Source organism: Peromyscus californicus, unplaced genomic scaffold (assembly GCF_007827085.1).
Source record: "Peromyscus californicus insignis strain IS unplaced genomic scaffold, ASM782708v3 Scaffold_15__1_contigs__length_86483966, whole genome shotgun sequence".
NCBI lineage: Eukaryota > Metazoa > Chordata > Mammalia > Rodentia > Cricetidae > Peromyscus > Peromyscus californicus.
The window spans coordinates 60,997,616-61,003,615 of record NW_026294447.1 but is presented as its reverse complement, the minus strand read 5'-3'; the positions used below and the strand labels follow the sequence as shown (position 1 = coordinate 61,003,615).

Genomic DNA, 6,000 nt, shown 5'->3' with positions numbered 1-6,000 from the left:
GGGACAGAACCTGGGGGTGGACACAGGGAGAAAGATGCTGTGCTCCTAGGCAGCAGGGGTGGAGGCACAGCTCCCTGGGGGACCCTGGTCCCACTAAGCATCCTGCACACGTGGAAACGCCCTGATTTCTTGCCAGGAACAGCCAGAGAAGGATTTCAAGTTGGAGCCCCCAACACTGCTTGGGGTGGTCCTTTGATAGGATGAGGGTTCTGTCCACAGAGACAGCTTTAAGCAGTATTCCTGACCTCCAACTCCCCATGCTGATAGAACCCCCACCCCCCACCCCCGTCTCCATCTTGGTGCTGGTAGAATTTCTAGACACTGACCCAAGGAAGACCATGATCCTACAGAAATAACCAGGAGACACAAACTGCTTAGAGCAGGAAAGAACTGGTCAGGGCTGATTACCTGTTAGAAAGCTCAGCCAGTCCCACCCCTCCTACTTTGTGCAGGCAAATTTCACCCTCAGTGCTGTATAGACAGGCTGAGGAAGCAGAGAAGCAAGCACGGGTTATAAAACAGCTCGTACTGAGATCCCACACAGATTATGTATGGAAAAACCCCCAGAACAGTCGTCGGCTGTGGGTGGTGGGGTAACAGGTGACTTCCTTCTTTATACTTCTTTTCCAAATTTCCTCCAGTGAACATGTATTGCTTATATAAGGCAATATTTTTGCCCTGCTGAGGGTCAAACTCAGGGCTTTGCACATGCTAGATAAGTGCTCTACCACTGGGCTACATCCCCAGCCCTCTCTATGTGGCTGAGGACAAGTGAACTTTTGATCCTCCTGCCTCCACTGACCAGTGGCTGGGATTATGGATGTGGGCAAGCACACCCTGCTTTTGAAGTGCAGTGTTTAGGAGTCAACAAAGGGCTTTGGACTAGTTCGTGCTCTGCTGACTGAACTACAGCCCCAGCCCTGCCCCAGTTAATTGGGAATATTTCTTTTTTACTTCTCCTATTTTTAAGAATTTAATGTGTCACAGTTGGTGGGAGTGCTTTAAAACAGCGGCAGGAAGGAATCCACTGCCATCCTCCCCTGATGGGGAAACTGAGGCTCTAGGTCAAGTGGGGCTCAGTGAAGTCTAGTCATGGGCTTACTTCCCCTGCTTCTCAACTTTTAGGGCTTTCAGGACTGCTCAGGGGTGGGTCCTGCTACTCCCAATAGTAACTTAGAAGGCTGCAATTGCCCGCAGGACTCCTTACACTGCACTTATTCTGACCCAGCCTGCTACTTAACAAGCCTCTCAGCTGCCTGAGGCAGCTACACACAGTACTCATAAGGGTTCAGGTTAAATCTTTCTTCCACTAGCAAAAAGGGAAGCCCACCCTATGAGTGGGTGACAGCCTAAGAAGCAAGGCTTTTTACCAGTAGGCTGGGACCCACGTCTGAGTCAGGCAACTTCTAGCCTCACTTTCCCACCGTCCTCTGCTTTGCTGAGGACACAGAGCAAGGGCTTTGGCTGGGGTTCAGATGTCATGACTTCCACACCTTGTCAGATACTGTCCCCTCTTAAAAGCTCAACAGTAGCTGGGTGTGGTGGTACACACGCTTAGCCACAGCACTAGGGAGGCAGAGGTGGCAGGTGGATCTGAGTTTGAGGCCAGCCTGGTCTATAGAGCCAGTTCCAGGCCAGCCAGGGCTCTAAGTGCTGATGGCTTATGGTCAGTTCCCTGATAGCCACAAAGCTTTGGTTCTTAGCTTGGCTAGGTGGTAAGATTGACATTTAAGCAGCCACCTTGGGATGTGAGTACAAGGCCACCCTGAACATGGCAGGCAGGGCTGCTGGGTTAGTACCACCTAGTCACTAGGTCCTTTTGGAAATTTGTGTGGTGCCTAAATCACTCCTAGGAAAGAGATCACCTGGGACTGTGGTCCAACGCTCCTACAGCAGCTCCACTGCAGAGCAGGCCAGCCTGTGGGTCATTGGGGTTGGAATGCGGGTGGAATGAAGGCCAACCTGGCTCTGGGTGGCCCCGAGGCCTAGCCACACTTAGATGACTCACCAGGTTGGTCTGACGGTGTCAGGCTGTTTGGTGGCTTTGTGTCTAATTCACGCTGGGCTCCATTTTGCATATTCTACCATGCCTATACCAGCAAACGTGGACCAGCTCCCGTGAACTCTGGTCCTGGCTCACTGTTCTCTTTAGCCTGTGTCCTTGGTCACTTCTTCATGCTGGTGCTGACAAGCAGTGTGTTCACCATGCCAAGGTTCTTCCAAAACAAAGTCCATTCCATTGAATGCAAAGTCTAGTTCTCAAAAACGCCTCTGACCAGTCACCAGCCCTGTGCATACGGAGGGGCCTCGGATGGACCAGATGTTCAGACATAATAGCTGTTCATCCCATCCAGACCTGGAGTTGTGAAGTCTGGCCTGACAGGGCCCACCTGCCTGAGCCAGAGGCCTCACCTCTTCCTTTGTCCTGGACGCAGAAAGGAGGGACCAGGCGCTGCCTTTCTCTGGCCTCTAGTCAAGGATGACATGACTTCGCTTCTTCAGCAGAGTCCCCGTGCTTCAGTTCATTAGCGACATTCCATTTGTAATGCAACCCTGCAAAATGTGTGGTGCACTTACTGCCACCAGGACAAAAGGATGTGTGGTACGGCTGCTCGGGGTGATAGGGTAGATTCCCTAGGACTCACAGGACGGGGGAGTGGCAGGCCCAGACCCAGAATGCCCAGGGTGGTCTGCAATGGGGCCTCCTGAGGTTGGAAAGGCCGCTCTGGGGCTCCTCTACCCAGGACTTCTGGTACTGTGCCAATGAAAATGACTATCTGCTACTTCCATGACTGCTTTGAGAATGTGTCTGCACGGCCCACGCCTGCTGGCAGCTCCCTTGAGGAGGCAAGCCAGTGCAGATCTTGCTCCAGAAGGCATGGCAGAGTCAGGCCTTTCTTCTGGATCCCCGGGGCCTGTCATCCCTACAGTGGGGTCTGTCTTGGTCTGGGAGCGGCACACATATTCCCCAAGGAGCTAGGTCACTCCCTGGTCAAGTACTAAGGACAGGGTACCCTAAGAAAAGTGCACTCTCAGACGTACCTTACTGGGGACTTGCTGGTGTCATGGCCCCACACAGCAGGAGTAGGGGGTGAGCTGGGCTCTGTGTCCCCTTCCTTCCCACCTACTGCCCCTCCCTCCTCCACTGCAGACTCCCTGTGCCTGTCACCTTCCCTGCCTTTGTCCCACTGGTGCTATCCCTTGGCCTCCTACATGAGCCAGTCTGTCCCTCTCTGCCTGGACACTGAGCGTCTCAACAATATGGGAGTCTGTATCTTGTCCCTCGAGGATCAACACAGGTCCTCCAGAGTAGCCCCCTCTCTTAGCCACCCCCCAAAATCAACAAAGAGATATACTATGTATGTGACTGGCAAAGGGCCCAGAGAAGTTAACCAACAGAAGCAAAATCTCCATTGTTTTCACTTCTGATTTTAACTTACCCTTCACTACTTGAGTCTTGTTTACTTAAAGCTCTTGAGACAGAAGAGTCTCAGGTAGTTCAGGAAGTAGATGTCTACTGGGAAGAGCAGGAGCTGTCCGGCTTCCTGAGTCCCTGGACAATGCTGAGGGTCTGGCGCTAAAGGTGACAGGAGCTGGAGAAGATCTCAGGATGGGTTGATGGCTCATCCCTCAGACAGCCAGATGTGGCTAGAGCAGGATTATGTACAAGGCCAGTCAGGGCAAGAGCCACAGTAGTACTTGCTTCTCATTTACTTACATCTATCATGTATGTATGTATGTTTGTATGTATGTATATATGTGCACTGTTGTTTTGTCATGGGTGTTGGGTCCCTGGAACTGGAGTCACAGACAGTCATGAGCTGCCATGTGGGTGCTGGGAATTGAACCTGGGTACTCTGGAAGAGCAGTCAGTGTGCTTAACTACTGAGCCATCTCTCCAGCCCCCTTGTTTCTTTTTAAAATATATTTTATGTGTGTCTGTGTACCATCTGTGCAAGTGCTCGCAGAGGCCAGAAGGCGGCCCTGGACTGCTTGGATGGAGATATAGTTGAGGCTGCCTGATGTGAGTGCTAGGAACTCGGGTCCCCTGAAGCAGCAGCAAATGCTCTTAACAGCTGAGCAATCTTTCCAGCATTATTTGTTCCTCATTGAGACCCCCCCCCAAAGCCCCCAACTTATCAACAACCAGGAGTCACAAAATGAGTACCCAGGGTTCTAGGAAAATAAGTAAGGAGCTCTGGGTTTGCAATGTCAGCTTAACCACAGCTGACATTAAGACGGCCCACAGCCAACCACAGTCAGTGCCCGGGGGAAAACAACACCCCAGTGTGGCATGTTTCCTTGGCCATAGATTGTTGGGGTCTAGTCCACAGCTCAAGTTTAGCCCTTGGGACAGATCAGGCTTTCCCATGGAAGAGGATCATAGCCTGGGATGTGAAGAAGTACTGGCTCCTTCATGCTGCCCAAGGTCCAGGCTTACCACTTTTTAAAGATTAAGATCCAAATGGTAGCTGGGAGGTGGTGGTGCACGCCTTTAATCTCAGTACTTAGGAGGCAGAGGCAGGCGAATTTCTGAGTTCCAGGCCAGCCTGGTTGGTCTACAGTGTGGGATCCAGGACAGCCAGAGCTACACAGAGAAACTCTGTCCCAAACACCACTTCCTCACCTAAAGAAAGAAATCCAAATGGTACAAGACACCTGAGATGGATGATAAAAAGTAGGTGGCCTAGATGTGGTTGCTCACACCTTAATTCCAGTATTTAGGAAGACTGAATTAAGTTTGGGACTAGACAATGCTACATGGTGAGTTCCAGCACAGCACTGGCTACAAATCTGTCTCAAAATACAAACAAAAGTATACAACCCCCAGGGTTGGGCATGGTGGTGCACCTTTATCCCAGTACTTGGGAAGCAGAGGCAGGAGATCTCTGAGTTTCAGGCCAGTCAGCCACCCAAGGCTACATAGAGAAACCCTATCTCAAAGAATAAAACAACAATAACAACAAAAACCCAGAATGTCAAATGAGGTAGAAAACTAAGTAACATTCTTACCTAGCTCTGAACCATGAGCTACAATAATGACCCGCGTGGCAAGGTATGCCCACGTGTGCACCAGTGGCCCATGTTATGGGGGTGACACATTAAAATATTTTAAACATAAGCTGGGTATTGTGGTGTACACCTTCAATCCTACAGGAGGCAGAGGCAGGAAGATCTCTTTCAAGTGTGAAGCAGGCCTGTTCAACATAGCAAAACTGTCTCACAATAAAAAGGAAATGGTAACAGCAAAATCACCAAATGACCTTGGTGGAGGTCAAAGAGACAATGCCATCCAGTACCCTGGCTGTACTCCCAGCCCCAGCTCTGAGTCTCCACCTATTCTGTCCCCCAGGAAGGGCTCCAATGGCTGCACGTCAATAGATCAGATGAGTTAACTGACCCCACAGCTGCTGCTTGTCGAGAGGAGCAGCCATGGGGGTGGAGCACTGAGCCACTAAGACTCTCCTGCCCTTTTGAGACATCTAAAATGTCTTTACCACGTCTGCACACTCCCATTCTGCACTTCCGGCTGGCACTATTCTAGGTACTTGGGATGCAGGAGATGGAAGTTTCTCTACCCTATACAAGCCTGAAATTGTGGAGGTGGGGTGGTGGTGCAGATGGCCCAGACTTGGTAGATTAAAGTCCACAGTGTGAGGGAACAATCCTGGGAGGAGCACTCTGAGGAGCACCAACAGCCTCCCTCCCACTTGCCTGCACTCATGTGCTAGGCTCACTACCTCTCCCCTGACCCCTCTGAAGGATCTCACTATGAAGTCCCACTGTCCTGAAAGTTGCTTTGAAGATCAGAGATTTTCCTGCATCATCTCCCCCAACCCAACCCAACACACACACACTACACTCACTCTCTCTCTCTCTCTCTCTCTCTCTCTCTCTCTCTCTCTCTCTCTCTCTCTCACACACACACACACACACACACACACACACACACACACACACACACACACAAAATACAATGTTTGCCAGGCAGTGGTGGCG

General features: G+C 51.0%; 1 long non-coding RNA gene across 1 annotated transcript; it reads right to left on the bottom strand.

Annotated features, from left to right (window-relative positions):
* Positions 1 to 529: 529 nt before the first annotated feature.
* Positions 530 to 5,842, bottom strand: LOC128110540 (uncharacterized). The gene is made up of 2 exons (XR_008218243.1): positions 3,441 to 5,842; positions 530 to 2,553 (listed from the first exon to the last, which is right to left on the bottom strand). It is a non-coding gene; the product is annotated as an uncharacterized LOC128110540 (long non-coding RNA).
* Positions 5,843 to 6,000: the final 158 nt, after the last annotated feature.